This window comes from Topomyia yanbarensis, chromosome 2, assembly GCF_030247195.1.
Source record: "Topomyia yanbarensis strain Yona2022 chromosome 2, ASM3024719v1, whole genome shotgun sequence".
Taxonomy (NCBI): Eukaryota; Metazoa; Arthropoda; class Insecta; order Diptera; family Culicidae; genus Topomyia; species Topomyia yanbarensis.
The window spans coordinates 129,998,938-130,021,436 of record NC_080671.1 but is presented as its reverse complement, the minus strand read 5'-3'; the positions used below and the strand labels follow the sequence as shown (position 1 = coordinate 130,021,436).

Genomic DNA, 22,499 nt, shown 5'->3' with positions numbered 1-22,499 from the left:
CGGCAAGTGCAATTTTATTATTCTGCTCAACAGTTATGGTTAATGTTGTTTTACATAGTAAAGAGAAACGATAACATAATTCATGTCATGTATGAGCTCTATTATTTTCGGCACATCTGTATCTCATCGGCAGAAATCTATGCCGCATCGGCACAGCACTGTTTTCGACATTTGCTTGAAACTATTTTGCAAGCTGATTTTTCCCTGCAAAATAACATCAATAGGAACACTGAAAAAAATCCAAACGTTAATTCTATTTGCTTCAAACCGCTTAAAATTCATATGAAGAAGAAATGCTATTGTTATCACGCGCACACATACCTTCTATATGTCAACTGTATAAACTATGTATGCACACACATAAGTTATATGTGCATATTGTTATAGTATGAGGTTTTATGTGCCTAATAGTTATAAAATGTGAATGTAGGATTAATATTTCTTGTAAATACACACATTTGGTTTATGTGCCAGCAAATAGTGTCTATATGCCTCCGTTAATTGCAAAAATCTATGTGTAAAATCAATAGGCATAACGTTTACTTTTTTTTGAGTGAAGGAAGGAAAAAGAAGACCGTCTTCGCATGTCCCGTCCCAGGTTCAAGCAAGCTATAAAATTGCAAGATACTATGTTCACAATACAGAGTTAAAACTTGTTTTAATAATTTCCAACAAGAAAAATGTCATCAAGATAGCGTTAAAACACGTTGTAACTCGTAGTGTCACGTTCTTCTTCATACCTTGTTTTATCGGTTTTATCGAAGCTCAGGTAAATGTGCACACCTGTCTTTCGAGAACGCAACTGGTCTTAACGTCAGTTCTTTTTTTTCTAGAGGGATCACACCATACCGTCTGACGTTGTCAATGTCATAACAGCTGTCATTTTTCACGCACACTGTTGCAAAAGATGCCATCCGCGCGATTTCACCCATGGCGTGCTAGTGTTTGACAGTAGGAAAAGTGTTGGCCAGGGGCAGTGGAAAACGGGAAAATCGTCACGGCCAGCGGTGAGGGGGCCCTGCAAGAAAGAAAGAAAAAAATAAGAAAATAAAATGGCGATCTTTGCGTGTTGTTCATTTCGGATCGGTGCGACTGTGAACGGATTTTTCGATTGAAATCAATCCACGGGTCCACGATTTGGCCGTTATAGTGGGTGCATACGAACCAGGTACCTCCGGGGCCATTGTTAGTTTTGCTCTGTGACCATCGCGGAACGAGCCGGAAGTGGAAATTCAACGGCGACTGTTGTGTGTGATTCTGTAAGTGGGAAAGTTTTTCGAGATTTTTGCTGACGAGAGAAGGAATTTTTTTTTGGTTGGTTAGCGAGCGAACGACCCCATGAGCACGAAGGAGTAAGCGAGAGCGGTTGTGGGTACGCAACGTAACAACGGGGAGGGCCTTGAGAGTGCGGACGGGCTTTTTTTTGCTAGTGAAAATAGTCGCGATTAAAAATCGGCACACACAAACATTCGACAGACCGAGTGAGTGGAAAAATTGAATCGCGGATTTGTGGTGTGGATGATTTTGAGTCGCGCAGGAAGTGATTTTTTACTCAGCTAGTGGTATAGTTCCGAGTGCAGTGGTTATCGTACCGGAACCGCTTTCCGGAATACGCCACGGGGACGGTAGGCCAATCAAACGCTTGTGAAATAGAAGTGTGAGGAAGACGAATTGCGGACGGGGCTCTGTTCGGTAGATCGGCGAGAGAGTGAGGGAGACGGACTGACCGAAGGGGGTTTTTGTTTTGGACTTCAACTGGTGACATTTTTTCGAAACGCAAAAAAAACAATCACAATCGGTCGTAGTTGGTTTGGACGAAAAGTCGGCAGGAAATCGTGAAGAAAAACAAAGGATTTTTCCTCCGAAGAAAAGTTTGGATGTTTCTGGTAAGTATTGGTTTGCAGTGTTGCCATGTTTATCGAGGTTTTCTTGTACACGATTTGAAATTAGCAAAGCAACTTGGTAACTTGTTCTGCAATAAGGTCAGTACGTATTTCAGGGTTCAAAACCTTTTTGTCAGATGAACTCAATATGTATAGAAACATTTTGTAGACCAAAATGAGAAAAGGACATAAGGTGATGGGTATATCCTAAAATTATTATTTTCCAATGTTGTTTTCAACGTCACTCTTGCATCATTTGTAGCTTGTAATTTTATCGAGTATGCAGGTCAAGGAAAAGTATCAATGGTCCGCTTGTTTCACAATTTCAGAATCATTAACTAATCGAGTAAATGCGGTTTTCGGTTGACCTTCGACTAGGGCGGTAATATGTCTATGCAAATGATCTGGCTGACGAACAGGTGAGAGCTACTTGACTGAAGCTCAATGCGATACTTAATGCAATAATATTCTTAATGGGACTGCCGACTGTATACCATTCGTAAAAGTAATTATTGTCATCGGATATAATTTATTTTCTTGAAAACTACTGTTACAAATCATAACAGGAATCAATGGTTTTCCAAAGCTTTTCGTGTTGACGTCAGATGGCGTTTTGTTTTTGAAATATTTAGTACAACGGTGTAATCCCATTTTTTATATCGGTGTTGCACCATATAAACACTTAACGCTGTGAACTATGGAAAGTGTTTTGAAACAGTATGAGCTACTCTCATAGTTATATCAGGTTCACAGGCATTCAATAGTTTTTTTTGTCGAACAGTATTTTACTTTGGAAAAAAATTGACAGCTGAGGTACGCAGTCGCACCATAAACCGAAAAGAAGTTGACGAAATCTTTATATGAGTAGTGAGTATAGGGCCAAGCTCCTCTGATCTCTGCGAAGTTTACCTGCGGGTGATTCGTCAACTGAAGAATTCGGAAGTACTGAAGACGATGATGTTCCAGTTAGGCGACGCGTTCAGATTCGCGTGCAGCCTTCATTTCTTCGATTTTGATATGAGCGTAGCTTTTGGGTTAAATGCGGAAATTTAACCTACGGAATAAACCGATGGTACATTTAGATGGCAACACGGCATCACTGTCTAGTGACACTAGTCTGTCAGTGATGAGAAAAGGAAAAATTAAATGAAATTAAAGCGAGGTGGATCGGGTTACAAACGCTACAGGAAATAGTTAAAGCTAATTTGAGTAGTGAATTCAGATTATTGTATGGATTTAGATGGAGACTGCAGTAAGTCGGAAGTACGACTACATAAGGAGAACGTGCCATTTAAGCCAATATATTCCGATTCCTGAAGTCGGAAGTAAGGGAAATCGACAACGAGTCTTTGTCGATTATTTCGAAACTGGATCAAAGCAAATTGACTCATAATCAGGTAACCGAAATCTATCCAATGATTTCGGGAAGATCAACGACAGATTCTCCAGCCCCAGTTGGACGTGAAACACGAAAAGCGCATGAAACAGTTGAAGTTGGAACGAGATATGTTGACGATGAGGGTGGCTGAATGGTTTCAAAAGTAGTGAAGCCTAGTGTTGAAAGAAGGTGCAGTTAGCGGAACCAGTATCGATAGGGGCCAAATGCAAAGCAAGGTGCGTATGAATAAGTTGAAGCCAAAAGTACGACTAAAGAGATTCTGCGGATCGCCGTGGTACATTTCCTAAAAGCTTAACACATAAAGTTACGGTGTAGCAGAGCACAGCGGTAGATGTAAGTAAGCGACAAGTAAACAAAAGAACTCGTACTCGCACTTCGGAAAGTCAAATCTCATCCGAGCAGTCCGGCGAATCAGACTACGACGAATACCGGATGCACATGCAGCAAATAGAACGAGACGTCAAAGGCACAAAAAACTGCACGGAAGCGATCATTTCAAAAACTTTCCGCTTTCACAGGGAAACCTGAAGAGTGGTCTTTGGTTTTGAGCAGCTTTGACAACGATTATAGTTCCTGATAGATAAACTACTATCGCTACATACCAGCTAGAATTGGTACGCTATAAAAGACAGCAAATATGGCGACGTTTTCAAGCTTGCTTTCGGAAATCTTCCCTGAAGCAAGCGAGGTTACGCCATTTGTGGTTACAGCCAGATAGATTCGGAAAAGAGTTAAACGATAAGAAAGGAAAGCATAAAGACGAAGAAGCATACTTGCACGCGCAAGTTGGTGTTGTTGATCAACCCTGCGATCGGGCCGGCCATCTAATTCGGTTCTGTGAACAACTTTGAAAACTGTCGTGGTTTTATACGATGCGCTAGGTGGATAAATAGAAGCTGTGTCAGTTAGGTCTAAACAGATATGGATGCTGGACCATAATGGCAGTTCAAAGGATCAGTGTGGTGTAGGTGGTTGTCGGGAACGTCGTCATCAGTCGCTTTATCCTACAAGAACAGCTACTACGTTGAGATTGGTCGATTATGTATTGTTCACGACATGCAACTCAACCAGCCGTTTATTTTTCGAATGATTCCCAATGGTGACTGCACAACGGAAAGCAGCGTATAGACGTAATCGAGCCTTCCTCATCGAAGGATCTTCAATCTCTATAATGGACAAGTGAGGCCGCTAGATGGTAGTGATACTTCTGTAGGATTTGCTGGTCACCATGTCGCTAAACCTATGTCAGATGAAGGCCTGCACGTTCTGTTTTGAGCTCACCGGACACTAGACGACTCGGGAGTAAGCGTTACAGTTCTTCATGAACCGACAGAAGATCGAAGAGCTCGATAACTGTTGAAGCAAACCATTGTACAAATTGTGTTTCGTTTAAAACAGGGTTTTTTATGAGCTAACTACCCGGAACTGCCCAACAGCTTTCCCATGCCAGTAAAACGTTTGCAGAACTTAGGAAAGAAGCTTTCGAAGGATCAGCAGCTACAGCAGATTGTCCGCAAACAGGTGGATGAATATCACAAAGTCACGACAAAAGAGTTGGCTGAAACAGTTGACGGAAAGGTACGGTACGTGCCTTAAATGAGGTGCTGAATGCAAAAAGCCGGCCAAGGTATATTTTTTATGGGATGCAGCCGCTTTTGTTCGAGGCGTTTTCCGAAATTCTATTTTAATAAAAAGCCCGAATCTCCTGACAAGTATTGCCTTCGGAAATGTATCACCTACTTATTCGACAGTACTCTACGTCGATGATTATTACGATAGTGTGAATGCGGTTCATGAGGCGATGAAAAGAGCTGAAGAAGTGAGATTTATTCATTCCAAAGCCGGTTTTCAAAAAATTAAGAATTGGTTCTCAAATGGCGCTAAATTCCTGGAGCGTCTCGACGAGTAATGCAATAACCATGTGCAAGGTTGTTACGGATTGCGCGGATTTGGCGCGCTTTATGTTCTCAATTTGACGTATATCGCGGAATTGGCACGAATTCATTCTTCGACAGAGTTTTATTTTATCAGAATCTCTCCTAACATGTTCATTTATAATTTTGTTCAAGATACGTGCATGCTATTAATTTTTATTCCAATCGTTATGCCGCTCTGTAACTATTTAGTGTAAATATGAATAATATGAACAAGGTTCCAGTTATGGTTCTTGAAATTAGAACTCGTTTGAAAATGGTGGGACATGAATGGCAAAATATTGATGCATCCAATGTTCTGCGTTTTATTTTCATTTGGATTCAACTATAAATCTTTTCATATTTAGAATTGGTGCGCTGTTTTTTAACCGGAGAAGTTCTCCAGGTGGTCAGTCATAGAAGTTTTTGACTGCAGTTTTGAACATTTCAAGGAACGTTTGTCTGTTTCCCGGAAGTTGTAATCTAGGCGTCGGACGTGGTTGTGGTCAACAAACTCTGTTGTATAATTCGCATCCGGACAGATTAAAGGGCCGGATCGTAAAGCAAAACAGTGCGGCCATAAACACGGGCCCGAAATCTGTATGAGTATCATAATCTGGGCTGATTAAATGATGCATCCTTATGGACGATGAATTGTGTGTCAAATCGGATTTCAAAAAGCTCTCGGGAAAAAAGTTTTATATTGCCAGGGGTCGCTGATATGTTCCCAAGAAACACAAATTTGTTTTTGCGGATAACTTTTGCCGGTGAGTTTTTGATCTGGCAGGAAATTTGCAACTGTGGTCGGAAGACTTCGACTTTCATGGCAAAAAGAGTTTAAATTGGCCCTCGTTTTCACGACAAGCAGAGAAAATATCAAACCGTGCAACCAACCAGAAAGGTTAGAGTCTCTAGAAATGTAGCACTTTCAAATGCATTTATTTGCTTAACCTTTCTTTCAATCGAATAATTTTCTAAGGATGAAACAAATCATTAATCGTTATTTCGAAGAATCCACACTCTTTTGGCCGACTGATTTCTCCAATACTTCATCCAACTAATGTCGCTTGAGACTGTGCTTTTTATCTGCAGTTTCGGCTTCATTATCGTCAAATACTTCCCTATTGGATGAATTTGGGGACAGTTTGGTGAATTCTACTCGTTTGGGATGAACTGGACTCGATTGTCGTATAATTGTAACACGTCCTTGCTGTAATGGCAACTGGCTAAGTCTGTCCAAAACGCAACGGACCGTCATGGGACTTGGCCCTCAAAATGGCACACGGGTCTTCCAGGCCCGGCAGTTAATGATTTCTTAGATCTGATTTCTTAGATATAAAGCGTTTAGCTGATAATAAAATTCACTGAACAAGTAAAATATTTCATAATTTTTACATATTTCACGCTTCAAAGATTCGTATCAATTTTTTACATGGATAATAAGGCAGGGGGGGGGGCTAACAGGCCAGCTGTGCATTCCGACTACAACTCTGCATACCGTGATGCAAATAAAATGCTTGGCACGTATGTTTGCATACAAAATGCAATTTTGATGATTTCATTACAGATTTTACAAATATTTCCTAAATTTTGACGAGCTTATCTTCGAGTGAGTTGAAAACACTTTTACCATTTATTTGTGCCATATAATTTTTCTCGCGCTTTCAAAGTACCCATGAACTATGCATGCATACTCCTCAAGTTACATCACTGTGACAAATGTTTGGTTCTAACGGCATCCCGCAATTTTGCTTCAATAAAATATGAATTTGAATCTCATCCACGAACAGAGTTGCCATTTTTGTGATCTGTATGGCTGAATAACAGTTTTTTTCCGTACCGCTTTATTACATAACGTTGAAGCAAACTATACATTCACTGTTTGGGCAAAATAATGGCATTATACTACTACACGAAGCTGTCATCTGAAAATATTGAGATTTGATAAAGTTGTAGAAGTTTGAGACATGCGTTTTGAAGAGGAAAATTTTGCTTGGTAATTGTTTTGCTCCTGAGCAAAAAATGTCAAAATTGTAAATTGTCATAATATTGAAATTTATTTCGCCAGAAAACGAACGTTTCTCTAGGACGCAGATCTCTATTGTTATACTGTGGTAAAAAATATAATGTTCGACACATTCGACAAGTGGTAACTAGCTATTGACATATTTAGCTTTTGGTTTCATCCATAAAAATATTAATCCCAAGCAAATACTCACTCTACGGATTAGCTAGAGTAAACACTCTAGCTAATCCGTAGGGTGAGTATTTGCTTGGGATTAATATTTTTATGAGAATTTGACTTTATTAGTATATAGTATATCAAGTAACTACAAACGAGAGCTTTAATTTTGAATTCTTTGAAATATTCTGAAACAATCCAATTAATTTCCTTCAACATGCATTTGTTAAGGATCTTTCTAAATTTTCGAGTTCATACTGTATCTGTCATAAATACGCTGGTTCTCTTGCCACAGGAACAAATCCCTTGCGAAATCATTTATTTTTTCGCGAAAAATCTGAGTCACAGAATTTGTTTGAAATCGGCATCGCATCGGTTTTATCGTCAATTAAAACACATCCATAAACTTTCATTAGCACCTGGTCGAACAGCTTACGGACCTGGATTTTCGGGCCATTGTTGTTCGGGGTTTCAGATGGGTTGTTTACGTGTTCGATAATATTCGTAACGTTCTTGAAGACGGATGCACCACAAAGTACATCGATTAGCATGTTTTAGCCCGATTACATCCGAATGACCTTCAACCGCAATTGACAATATACGGTTCCATTCCGAAGCTTGGTTTGCATTGTTACTTTTTTATATTGTAACGACATGCAATTGTTACATAAATTATGGTATGTTTCTCTACAGTGGAGAAAAATTTGGGCAAAAAACAATTTTTCTCCACTAAGGAGAAAATCGCTTAAAACCACCTTCGGGTTTTCGTTTTTAGAGCTAGCGTCAATCCGGCGCTAGCTTAGTCAAGTAGCTAAGTCATTGTCGGATTCTGATGAGATGTAGTCGAAACGCAAATTCCATAACTGATTGAGTTATAGGTTTTGCCCCCTTAACGCGCAAGGGTGGTCCTACCACTCATGCCTTCAGTTGGATCAATAAAGAAAATTTCGCTCATATCCACTAGACAACACAACAACAAGACAACAATTCAGATTTTGTAATTCCAACAGAAGCATGGCGATGGAAGAGGAAAAATATTCAAAGGCGACGACTTGCAATCACTACTCGAAGAAGATTCGGGCCAAACGCAAGAAGAACTAGTTGAATCACTGAGAGTGACTCAGACGGCTGTATAGAAACGTCTTAAGGCCATGGGCATGATTTTGATAGAAACAAATTGAGTTCCGTACGATTTGAAACCAATAGATATTGAACGACGTTTTTTCGCACCTGAACTACTGCTTCGCAAAGACAATATTTGAAAGGGATTTTTGCACTGCATTCTAACAGGCGACGAAAAATGAAACCGTTATGATAATCCCAAGTGCAGAAAGTCATGAGGAATGCCCGGACATTTCTCCACGTCGACGGCAAAATATCCACGGAGCCAAGATTATGCTCTGTATTTGGTGGGACCAAATATATCTTACGAGCTACTGAAACACAGAAGATCGGTCTCGTGTGCATCCGTCTCGTGTGCATTTGTAGTGAGTGATTCTGACGGAGAGTCCTTCCGAGAATCCAGCTCTACAGCTCCATTCTCGACAAGAAAAATTATACCTCGAATCATGTGTGGTTGAAAAAGAATTATCTTTCGTTTACCCCAACCGCAGTGATATTGGGTTTCCAAAAAATGACATTTTTCGCGATTAGGTCCTCATAACTTTTCAAAAATAATTAATAGTTAGATATGTGGTGCCATGTACCATGAAACAAATTATTCGCCCTAAAACAATTTAAGAATTGTCTCAAGATTACTTCAGTTTTAAATCAATGCCGCAAAAGTATATGAATAAAACCTATCTTCTAAAACACTATGACACACCCTAAAACTTGATTTAAAATTTCATGTAGAATGAAAAACTGAAACTTGTATTTCTGTATCTAGAATAATAAAATAGTTTATTTTTTATGGTATAACTACAAGTACCCTAACTGTTGTTTTAACAAAAAGAAGGAGCTCACAAACTACGAAAACTCCCATGTACATAATATGGCTAAGTTAGTTTTAGTTAAAACTTAAAACTCCTGCTAAATTTGCATTCTGGACCACTTGGGCTTGGGGCGTCTGTTGATTTCCGATGGCGATGTTTGTCTTTAGCGCTGGGGCGGTAAGTGTTGACAGAAGATTATGCGTAGAAACGATTTGGTACATGACGGCGCCGGTGCACTATGGGGAGGCATGTGACGAAAAAATCGAAAATTGCATCAACCCAAATTTAAACCAAATCTATACTGAATGTTTATGTATACTCTAGCTAAGAAATTCCTAAAGTATCTCGGAAATATATTTAACTAAACTGTGTAATATGGATGTCTAAAGATAAAACTTAGATAAAAATAGACATATCACGTGCGTTTTCTCAACTGTTCATATCTTTGCTGAATTTTGAATAAAACATATGTTCAAATTAGAGATGCACCGAATAGTTACTTTGAATATTCGGTCGATCGAATACTTGGTCGACCGAATATTCGGTGCATCTCTAGTATTTTGTATATATGTATTTTCTTTCATTTTGTTTCTTTTAAATATATCATGAATATTAGACTATTACTTATCATATTCGGCCGAAAGTTGGTTTTTATTATTCGGCGTACCGTATATTCGGCTTAAATCAAAATTGGCTGGTATTTGGCCCGAATATTCGGTGCATCTCTAGTTCAAATATGTCATTTTAAAGCTAAGAATGCCACTTTTTATAATTATATTATTGGAAATGTGTATATATTGCATTGGTATGGAGTTATATGAAAAATAACCATTCAAAGTCCTAAAATATCCCCAAATTGGATCCGGGAAAAAAGTCCCCCAATGTCCTTTGGAATTATCAATGGGGATGCAAGGACAATGCATCTTCTAACTTATAGCGAAGATTTTAGTTGCCCGAATTCGCCCTAAACTGAGAACGTTTAACTTGAAGTTTTAAAGGTAGTCTCAACTAATAGACCAGAAAAGGATACTTCGGTACATGTTTCAATTGAGTGCTTCATATTCCACAATGAAATGAGCGTGGATTACAGTATTGAAAAAAATAGTTGATCTGGCTACATTTTTGCCATTCAACATTACTGTGTAGCAATAAATGTTACTGAGTTGTACTGGAACTCCCAACTTACAGTTACCGTAAACCGGGGTGACATTGATCACTTTTCGAAGCAATCATTACATATTTTTAGACGCAGCACATTTTTTTCAAGTTTAATATTTTTAAACCATGTACTGATGCTTGGAGAACAAGATTGGATGGTTTTACATAAAATTGTCCGCTGGCAGCTATTTTTCCAAAAATAATTTCAAGTTGAAGTCCGTTTTCGTATTCCGGGGTGACTTTGATAACCTACATGTTTACCCACATTAAGTTATTGATGTCAATGTTTTTCATTCAATTATTTGTTTAAACTGTCTCTGGAAAGATACTCATTGTTAAATAGATGTTAATAGCTTTATACAAAGCATTTCAATTTAGTGTAAAATTCGAATAACCAAAATTCGTATAATTAGAATAAAAGATTCTGAAAACCTTTAAAACTGCTAAAATTGCTTTATTTCAGTTCTTAATCAATGTACAAAAAGTTTCATTCATTTTAACACGTTAGAATTTCGAACAATAAAGAAATGTTGCTAATTTTAACTTGAAAAAATTTGAAATTATTGCCAACTAGTTTCACAAAAAAATGTATTTAAAATAAGCAAACTCTTAAATGTAAATTTGGCACATCCCACTCTAAAGAAAAATAAAAACTTGCTTGTAATTTATTACTCTTACTCAAATCTGAGATTTATTTGTTTTATAAAAAATAGACACTTTACGAGGCTTCGTAAAAATAAGATTAATTCAAATTTCGGTTTTTTGTAGTTCTTGTACCCAAAAACCGAACAATATACTCAAAAAGTATAACAAATCAGTATTTTATAAGTTTAGAGTAAAAATCACTTCAAAGGAAAATGATTCGGAAGACTATTCTGGTTTAATAGACGATCTACGAAAAAAGTTTCGAGTGATCAAAGTCACCCCGATGATCAAAGTCACCCCGGTTTACGGTACCACGATCAATATAACCAAATATTTGAAATTTTTAAATAGCATGATTTGTAAATTCAAAAATGTACATGCTTATATTAATGAGCCCCGGAATCGTCAAAAGCAGCCTTTGTTACCAAGAAAATTTTTAATGGGCACTCTTAATATAAAAAAAAATATTGGTTTATATAGGATTCATTATACTATATCTCCGGAACAAGAGTTCCAAATGAAACTACAATTAATCTCAGAGTACAAATCTGGAGAAGATATATCGGCATAGCAATAAACCGAAAGAGCGACATTACCCTTAGAGCTCATTGGTCGTTTCAACATTGAAATAATCATTAAATTGGCTATGCACTTCAAACTCCTTTCTATTTACTTTTATTTAAATAAATAAACTAAAAACTTGTCTGTCTCTTTCGCGACTTGCATTTACTCTCCGTTACTGTTTGTTTGAGGGTTAGAAAGCACATGATATCTAAGCTTTTCCATTTTTTTCGATTTTTGAGTTTTTTGTAACACTGTCCCATTTTCGCTCAAAAAAATATTCTAACATTTTTTTGTAAAAATAGTTATGATAATAATTTTATCGAAAGGTCTTGTAGTTACCTGGAGAATGATGTGAAGAACTGTGGAAAATTTCGGGACGATTGGCCCAGTAGATTTTGAGTTATGGTGCACACCGTATTTTTCGAGGTGCCTTGACCAATGAAAATTTAAGGTCACTTGACCAATGAAAACCTAAGAAAATATTGTTCAAATGTTTCATAATTATATGGAAAGTGATTGAATTGACAAAAACTCTATTTGCCTCTTTTCTTATTTAAAAAAAAAAGAATTCACCTTGAATACTTTACACCAAACGTCACGTCTTCCTTCGGAAGGGAAGTAAAGCCGTTGGTCCCTCAGTTGATGGATCGATATCTAGTCCAGATAGTGGAGTCACCTCTCTGGCGTCGGTAAAGAAGAGATGTAAAATCCAACTTCTATACTGCCGTGATCCGCTTAACAGTCCCATTTGCTATGGGTTTCCTATGCAGGTGTTATCCGTATCACGGCAGTATACTTAACAAATATCTCCTCCTCCCGTGATAGTTGTGAAGTGCGCTGTAGTATATACGGCCTCTAGCAAAAGCAAGTATCGGACTAACATTCCTTCCCTTTTCTTCTACGTTCGGGCTTGCCAACAGTATTGATCAATAAAAAAAACATTGAAAGATATTTCGCTATTCCCAAGCATAATTATTTAGTGACTCCTGTGCAACTTCAGCTAGTCCAGTTCGATAACGGAGTAGCAGCCAGGGGTGGTCGCACAAGCTCAAACTCAAGAAACAATTTGTCAGTTTGGTATTCAACCTTTTGGTGCTTCTAGTTCTTCTCATCTGGTCAGCAGATGCAATATGAAGATCATGTGTGCACAGATGCAGAATTATCATCATAAGATCCACATGCTTCTTGGCTTCGCAGACGACATCGCCATCATTGGAACCAATCGCAGAGCAATGGAAGAGGCACCTTTTTAAACTTAGGCAACGAGAGTTGGACTGACTATAGCATTGACAAGATGAAAAACAAGACCAAATAGAGAACGAGGCAGTCCGAACGGTGTTGGTTCCAAGGTGAAAATAAATGCAGTACGATACAAGGTTGACCTCGTCGTGTGTCTTGGAACACTAACGACAAATTTTAACGACGTTAGCTGCGAGATGAAAAAGCGTGTTTCGACTACCTTTGGAAATTTTTACGGTTTGCGTAGTCAGTTTTAGCCACATTGTCTATGAACACCCATAACGTTTTACACAAGAGACTATCGGGAGCCCGGCACGTTTGAGAGAAAAATTCTGTGCTCATTCGGTGGTATTTTCTTTTTATTCATTTCGTTTATTCGATAGGCACAAATGCGTTAGCTTGGCGGTGCCAAATTCTTTTGTTTTTACATTTTGGATATTTTAAAACTAGGAGGTTACAATGTTGAAATATTTTTGACGTAGGACTACGTCTTTGTTGTCGATATAGGGGTGCACGTTGCAAATTCTACAAAAATGGTATGTAACGAAAAGTGGTCCAATTTTAAACGCATATAACTCAGCCATCTCACGATAAATTTTCCTAAAGATTTTTGATATCATTGCATTAAAAATTTAAATAACGAACAACCTAGTCAACATATCGCGCATTTACACATAGAAGATAGCGCTTCCCTAGTCCAGCACGACAGATTTATGTACCTAGCGCGCTACGCTTCTATGAATGACGTCATCATCGACTATTTAAACGGACGGATTTCGCCGAAACGCTCAGTTGCCTATTGCACAGCAAGCGGAGCAGATCACTGCGCTGTGTGTTTTCACAGCCAGTGTAGCTGAGTTAGAAGTTCGTTACACTGCTTGTGGAGGTACGCTACCGCTACACGCGACTGAGCTAGTCTGTTCGAATACTATGCTTTATTTGTGTTGTGCTCGTAACCAGCACCCTTTTATGTATAATTATTCGTACACAAAATCGTTTGTACATGCGAGCTCCATTTGCAAACACGGTTAACATAGTGTCGTGGTATTAGTTGTCTCTTTCGCTCTACCTATCATCAGCAGCGTTGATTCATTTTGCTTTGTTCGCTTGGGTTCAATGTTTGAGGCGAATGTGTAGGTAGGTAGATCTAATTTGTTACTAAATTGCACAACGAAAATTTATTATTTACGTTCGATCAATTCATTGATTCATTTCCCTTTCACGTGATTTATTTCCACTCAGCCTATAGTATTTTGATCCTACTAGGTGCATACTACAAAGCCTATGTATGAATGAATACACTGCCACTTGAAAAACTGTTGCAAAGACGCATCTTAATCCATATATAAAATTATTTTAGATTCTTGTTTCGATATATGATTAAGACCACTACATTCGTATGCGTACTTTAGGAAAATTACGATAATGGCAAAATATAACTAGAAAGCTTGGTCTAAACATGAAATGTGATTATATTGCCTAAAATTTGATTTTTCTTCACTGGTCTGGGTTTTTACCACACACAATCGAAAAGTTTTTACAAGCTAATCTTATGCTATAAAGATTTAGCTCCAGATATTAGTTCGGTCACAGTTTTCTGTCTTCTTTCTTCAGATCTTCTTAAATAAGTTTAATCGGATTCGATCACCTACTACAAATGAAATGACCTGATAACCAAGAAGGTTTGGTTCAATACGTAACATTCGATGTTGATTGGTTGTGATTAAACCATACGTAAGAAATATGTTTTATTTATTATTACTATAAATGAACTAAGAAAATAAATATTTTACATTAAGTAGTATAGTCCTACGTCTACAGCTCGTGCAACCACCCCTTGTAGTTTTTTTTATAAAAGAGAAAAAATTTACACCTATCTTAAGACTAGAAATAAGATTCTATATACAAGAGAGGGGGCAAAAAAAAAATTTTTATGAAAAATTTTAAAACAAGGAATTCAATAGTAATAGTTTTTAGGAAATATTTACAGTTATCTTAAAACTAACAATATAGTTTGGTACACAAAAGGGGGAACAAATATTTATGAAAAATTTCACCGGTGTTTTAAAACTAGGGATACAATTCTATTTACAAGATGGGGGACAATAGATCATTCGGTGGTATAATTGGGAATAGAGAATGACGCATATGCATGAACCATGCGCTGTACCAGGTGTATGATCGCCCTGACATCGAAAGACTGAAAAACAGCTGTACTACAGTTTGCTGGGCATGTAGCGCGAATGCCGGAAGAAGCACCAATTAAAGTTATGTTCATCAGTGAACCAGAAAGAGGTCGTCTTGTAGCTAGCGAGATGACTGTCTGCAACATAACTATCGCCATACTTCTCGGCATCCAGGAGGATGCATTACTTTGCTATGAATTTGGTATCTCACCATCATTAGCGCGGTCGAAGCAGGCGAAAGTTCCTTTTTGAAGCAGCAACAATTCTACAAGCGATTCAGACACCGACGTTGGCAGTGCCAAGTCCAGAAGCACAAGACCGAGTCCTACGTCAAAAATTAATAAAAAATTGACGTAGGACGTATTCGACAAAACTGCACTCGACCAAATAGCATTTGGCTAAATGAAATTCGTCTACATGGCCCTTTCGGCCAATTTACATTCCGGTTCTTTTCCCATTGGGGCAAAAGCCTTTTGGCAGATGGCTTGGAACGGTAATTTTTACTTATTTGGTTTCCTGAAAGACTTATTATGCTTATGCAAGATATTTCACTATTAGAAATACATAGTGCAACGCATTATTCAATATTAGCGAAACTTTGTATTATTCCATTCTAACTAATGTAGTTCCCACGCTAAATCGTTCGTGATTTGTGCCATACCTTCTTACAAAATCATCATGTTGCCCGTACCAGACTATCAAATCCGATCAAAGTTCTCAAGCTAACAGCGTTGACTGACCCTTTTTTCGTCATCTCGTTTACCCAAAAAAAAAACAAACGGCATCGTAGTTGCAGAACCCTCACGTACAGCCATAAGCAGGCAAAGGAAGCTCACGAAGAAGTAGGTAGATCGAAACACGACAGATGTAACGAAACGAAAAAAGCCCCAATCAACAACCGAACCAACAGAGAGGTGGTGCATTTACGTTGCCCGGCAAGTGGCGTGCGCGTAGCCAGCCAACCAACATCATCAGTATTCAATCATTATTCAGCCTTACTTGGCTTTTGTCTTTTTTTTTCGCACAACTTTTGCCAATTCCCAATACATATTCTAGAAACCCGAATTCGGGAGAGTAAATTGCTCGAGCGCGTGTATGTGTTTTGCGCTCGCATTTGCCGGCGCATTCACGTCGGTCTCATCATCCGGTAGCAGGATCTCTCGTCGCCGTGACCGTGAATTATTAATCAAATCTTAAGTAATTCAATAACAATAATAATAATGATAGTGATATGCCAGTAGTGCAGGCCAAAGATGAAAGGACATATCGAGTACCGTAGTAAAGATGGTGGTGAGGGAGCAGCTGAGTGGAAAGTTTATTTTGTGTCTGACTAGGTGAAAATGAAATCGTATCCATTGAGTAATATTGTGTTGTATTCGGGCTGGCATAATTCGTGTTCGATCTCTATCTCTCGCCAAGTAATTGAAGGTGATTAGATGCAGCGTTAGCCCATTGAACCACCGTGGTGCGATTTCGCAACTATTGTGCATTGCGAAAACGCAACACTGTGGGGGCTTAATGGGTTAAGTTTCGTGTAATCAACGTAGTAAAGATAAGTTTCTCCGATAGTGAAAATAAATAAAAATAATTTAAATGAGGTGTTTTCCTATGAGCAAAAGAAGAAGAAAGTGAATACTCTAGATTTACAGCAATCGATTTGCACGATACGTGACTAATATCTTGAATGGGCTCTCGTTTTTTTTTCTGCAAGTCTATCTCCGTTCACACACATATATTAGACGCAAATAGTGTTTCTGTTTGTGTGCGTATCTGCGGGCGCTAGTGTTGCGGAGAAGGAACCGATTCCGAGCAGAGCAAGCACACGGGCACGAATCGTCACACACATTATTATCGGAACAGCCAGGAAAAGAGCAACAGTGGAGAAAAATGTAAGCAACAAAAAATGTATAGAATAAAATACTAATTTTTCTTCCATTTTGCCTGTTGTCTGTAGCCTGGAATGGGCCAGTCGGTCGGTGTTGGAGAAGAGTGAGCAACCGGCGCTGAACGGACAGCGAAGGGAAAAAAGGGGAGATGATCCATGTTGATTTTTCGCCTGTAGAATCCGTCCGTCCGTCCGTCCGTTGTTGGTTCTTTCACGGTGCGGCATTAAGCATTGTGGCCAATTATGATAATTTATTAAATATAAAACTTCGCAGAAAAGAGGATGTAAACAGAGATCGATCACACAACTTGCTTCGGTGCGTCCATCCGAGTGAGAAGGAAATGGAGGATGGAAGTCGTGATGTCGTTGTTTGCTTTTTTGATTCGATTGATTGTAACGGTGATGTTGTGGCAAGGTCATTTAATCTAGCGTTATCAATTGGTTCATAATCGTACCGAAATAACAGGCTCGCGGGATGGTTGGTCGTTGTGATTTTGTTGTGTTAGGGGAATGATGTAAATGAAAACAGGAAATTTACAGAGGGATTAGGGCAATGTGTCATTAAGCAATTGACTCGGTCTACAATAGAGATATCGAATTTGTACGAACTAGTTTTTCATATATTCCTTACGAGCAATTGTCATATTCTTAGGCCTTTCATGCCCATGTTGTTTATGAACAACAGTCACAGGTTGTGGCAAGTCTTGAAATTTAGACTCTTACTCTTTATTTAAGCACAAATACTTATTAGAACTGAAGCTATTGCAATAAAGGGTGTCCCACATTAAATTGTATCACGGATAGAACGCTGTATAAAATTACCCAGCGGACCTATCCTTTTCAAACTCTCAGACAATAAAATACAACCCATTAGTAAGCTTTTGGCATACAGTGATGATCCGTTTTTATCAGCCCCTTAGTGAATTTTAGGCTGATAAAACCGGGACATTGATAAAATCGGGACATATATTTTTCTTTCTTTTTAAGAAACCGAAGCTCTTAAAATATTCTTCTTTAGGCCCTAGATATAACCTCATAACCTTTCCTGATTATTTAGCTTAAACTTCGCTTATGGGTGTCTGACAGTGAAAAAAAAAATAAAAATAAATTATTTTTTTCGCATATTTCGGTTCTCTAAGATAAAAAAAATATGCTCAAGAAATGATTTACTCGGATTCAATTTGGTTCGTCTGCTAAAGCCCATCAAACTACCAACTATCAATTTTCATATAAAGCTGATAAAATCGAGGGCTGATAAAATCGGGTCTTTACTGTATTATAATTACGAACACGTTATATATAAAAACATGAAATTTAGCCAAACCCAGTCGCCATAATAGGTTCACCATTTTTAATTTGACAATTCTAACCAGAACCAAAATCAGCGACCCCGCAAAACCTCTTGTAAAACCTTTAGGCCAATATAAAAAAAAGAAATTTAGCAACGCAGTCTTCATATTGGATCTGTCATTTTGAATTATACATTTTCGACTTCAGAATCAGAATCAGCGACCCCAAAAAACGTTGTAGGCCAATATTTCAAACATGAAATTTAGTCAAGCACGGTCGCCATATTGGATCCGCCAAATTGAATTTTACATTTTAGACGTCAGAATCAGAATCAGCGACCCCAGAAAAAACCCTTGTAGGACGTTTTAGGCCAATGTTAAAAAAACATGAAATTTAGCCAAGCACAGTCACCATATTGGATCCGTCATCAGAAGAAGAATCAGCGACCCCGAAAAGCCCCTTGTAAGACGTTTTAGGCCAGTATAAAAAATATGAACTTTAGTCAAGCACAGTCGCCATGTTAGATACGAATTTTACATTTTCGAATCCAAATTTCACATTTTCGACGTCAGAATTAGCGACCCGAAAACCCCCTTATAAGACGTTTTAGGCCAATGTAAAAAACATGAAATTTAGCCAAGCACAGTCGCCATATTGTATCCGTTGTCAGAATCAGCGACCCCGAATTCCCATGACATGAAACATGAAATTTAGCCAAGCATGGTCGCCATATTGGATCCGCCAATTTGAATTTTACTTTTTCGACGTCAGAATCAGAATCAGCGACCTCCAAAACCTATATAAACCTAAAATAACAGTATTAAAAATAAAAAAAAATCGTGTTGCAAAGGGTTAACCCCACTCATTAGGTTCTGTACAACATCTGGCTGCAGCTTTTTCTTGAGCTTGAGCTTGTGCGACCACCCCTGGCTCCTACTCCGTTATCGATCTGCATTAGCTGAAGTTGCACAGAGAATAAGTAGATAATAATTATGCTTGGGAATAGCGAAACTTCTTTCAATGTGCAACTCCTGGTAATCCTAAAGTGTTTCATGACCAATACCGGCGCCGGCCAGGCCCGAACGTAGATCGCGGAAGGAAAGGGAAGGGATGGTTAGTCCGATACTTGCTTTTGCTAGACTGCCGTTCTACGCATAAATGTCCCATGTATATAGGGAATCCCACAGCAGAAAATGGGACAATTAAGCTTATAACGGCAGTAGAGGCCGTATATACTACTGCGCACTCCACAAGTATCACAGGAGGAGGATATTTTTGTTAGTAAGAGTATAGAAGTTGGATCACTTCTTCTTTACCGACGCCAGAGAGGTGACTTCACTATCTGGACTAGAGATATCGATCCACCAAACTCATAGACCGGGGACCAACGACTTTACTTCCCTTCCGAAGAAAGACGCGACCACAGATTTTTTCACCTCAGAAAAATCTCAACGACCTCGGCTGGAATTGAACGCAGGTAAATTGGAATGAGTGGCGGTCACGCTTACCACTCAACCACCGGCGCATAGTGGCTGGAGGCTGGCCAAAACCTCAAAAATTTATTTTTGATATATTGATATTTTATATTTTTACTAAATTTCTCATGTATTGAATGATGTATATTCAAAATTTTATGACTATTGGGTACGAACACGATTTTTAACATGAGTTTAAACGTAGCAAAGTCCGGATTTTTTAATGTTTTTCATTTCCGAAATCACCATTGCTCTGTTCACTTCAAATGCATGTTACTCTTTTGATTTTGGTGCGATTTTAGCACAACTAGTTTCATTGTGTAGAGGAACGAAAGAACTTGGTTAGTGACTAAAATACATTTGGTAAATTTGCTTGGAACTATGACTTTTTAATTTAAATATGTTTGAGGTGGTCAGATCAAAAATACTTTTTTCACTAATTTATTCTGAACAAATTTCGGAATCATTTCGGAACGGTCACATAGTATACATTCTATGGGAAATAACCTCTACTTTTCGAATATCATGGTCTCGTTCTGCGCATAGGTGCGCAAAAAGGTTTAAGGAGATTTTGAAGCTTTGTTGCTGATATGGAGTTGCATGGTGTTTTGTGTAAAATAGTTAGACAATGTACAGTAAACCAACATGTTATACAATGGATTTAAAGTAGTGTTCTTCATTTTTTATGATATTGCTGACATTGGTGAACAGTAACGGTAAATTTTTCATGAAAACGGGATCATAGTTATAAGAAAGGTTCAATGACACTGTATGGAAAAATGCATTTAATATTTTACGACTTTTGACATCAAAAATGAGCTCAGCACCTCAAAATTGGCTTAAATTGTGAATTTCAGCCAAATTAGGTAACATTTGAGGTTTTGTCCGACTTTTGTTTGAAGACCCGCCACTGTGCGGCGCCACAACATCTGGCTGCAGCTTTTTCTATACGAAAACTCACTTTTTCTTCATGTCTTCCTCAGATTTGATCTCCTTGGAGTGTTTCATAATTGCCCAGTATTTTTCGAAGGGCCTTAGTTCCGGTGCGTAGAGGGGGGGGGGGGGGTAGTTCATGTCCTTGGGTACGAAAGTGACCCCGTTGGCCTCGTTTGAATGGTGGGACGAAACTACATCCGACCAGAAGATCGTAGGGCACTCGTATTGCTTCAATAGAGAAAGCGAACACTTCTGTAAGAAAGATCTCCCCGTTTAGAGTCTCGGTAGTCACAAGCGGCACACTCCGTTTGCTACATGAGCAGATAGTTTGCCAAATCATGAATTTATTGGCAAAATTTATTTCCTCCGGAACATCAAACTTGTACTGGGCGGTAAAGAACGGTAGCCCAGGAAGCTACAGGAAGTCCGTTTTGAGGTAAGTTGCATCATCCATGACGAGACAATCAAGCTTCATCAGCATCTGGGTGTGCAGCTTCCGGGTTTATGATTTTCTCACCGTATTTTGCGTTCGTCATAATTTGGAGCCTTCTGCACTTTGTAGGTATGCAGTCTCTCCCAGTCCTTGGCTCTCCGATCGAAAGTCTTTAACTGATTAAACTTTTGGCCGCATTCCTGACCGAAAATACCCAATGGGTTATTTTCTACAACGTTTCCATGATACATGCGCTGAGAACCCTTTTGGGACCAGAAGAACAGATAGCTGTTAGCATATGAACCAAAAGAGAAGAGATAACTAAGTTTGGATATTCTTTGCATTTAAAAATATGGATATTAGAGACATCTAGGCGATATCGAGGATAGTCAGCGCATCTTGGACTGGAACGAGGCCGAAGGGATTCGTCTATCGGAGATCTGGCGCTAGAACACTAGGTGTACGACCTGACAACATGTTTAATATCGTGGTAACCTTCACCACAAGTGCAGAAATCGCTCTATACCGCCCCAATGCGCGGGAACCAAAATTTGTTGATGCCTTTGGGATTCCTAAACTTTCATTGTTCCACAAATTTTGCCAATTTTCGAGCGAAAAGAAAAATTAAAAAACTCGTTGAAGCTACGCGATCTTTGATAAATATTGCCTTCTAATGCCTAAGTGTCCGCCTTCCCATCACCTTTCTTATCCAAGTGCCCGTTTTCTCATTACCCGGAATGAAGCAATGCGAAAGAACTCTAACTGAGATAATCTGGAATGATTTTTTAGATAAAGCACTCAGGAAAACCCATGTTTTTTTTCAGGAAATATAAGTAGTGCTTTCCATGCTCCATCGAACGTACAGCTTCCTTGGAATTGTAACCATATGGACATGGTCGTTGATGGGTAAATATAATACCATCAGTTTTGTGGGCAGCACACCCTCTTTTATAATCGCCCTCACCACCACCTGTCATTATAATTAGCGTAGAAGGGATGCATAGCTGTCATCATTTGATGAACGTTACGGTGATATGCGCACTACAATGCCTAACGCGACCATCTTTGCTGTCAAAAAAATTGCATGTTTAAAGAACAATCATTACGTTTATATACAGTATTATCATTTCATCGCGAACCGTCTATTGTTCAAAGGTAGATCTACTTGGAGCGCCACTGTCACCGAAAAAGGATTTTTGGGTCCGTATATTTCGATCAAAGCTTGAATCGAATACACAACGTAGGGTCTAACCACCAGATGAAACAGTGTTTCTCTCGTTAATCCGTCTACGAACCGGTGCCAATAACCGTGTTTTCAGCTTTCATCCAGTTTTTCGTTTGCGTTTCTAACGTCGAGTATATTCGGAAACATCCGGG

General features: G+C 38.6%; 1 protein-coding gene across 1 annotated transcript in view; it reads left to right on the top strand.

Annotated features, from left to right (window-relative positions):
* Positions 1-990: 990 nt before the first annotated feature.
* The window catches only part of LOC131681293 (uncharacterized), a 186,224-nt gene continuing 164,715 nt past the window's right edge, over positions 991-22,499 (top strand). The window contains exon 1 of the mRNA XM_058962022.1: positions 991-1,886. The gene's annotated coding sequence lies outside the window, so the exon portion shown is untranslated. The remainder of the gene's footprint in view (positions 1,887-22,499) is intronic.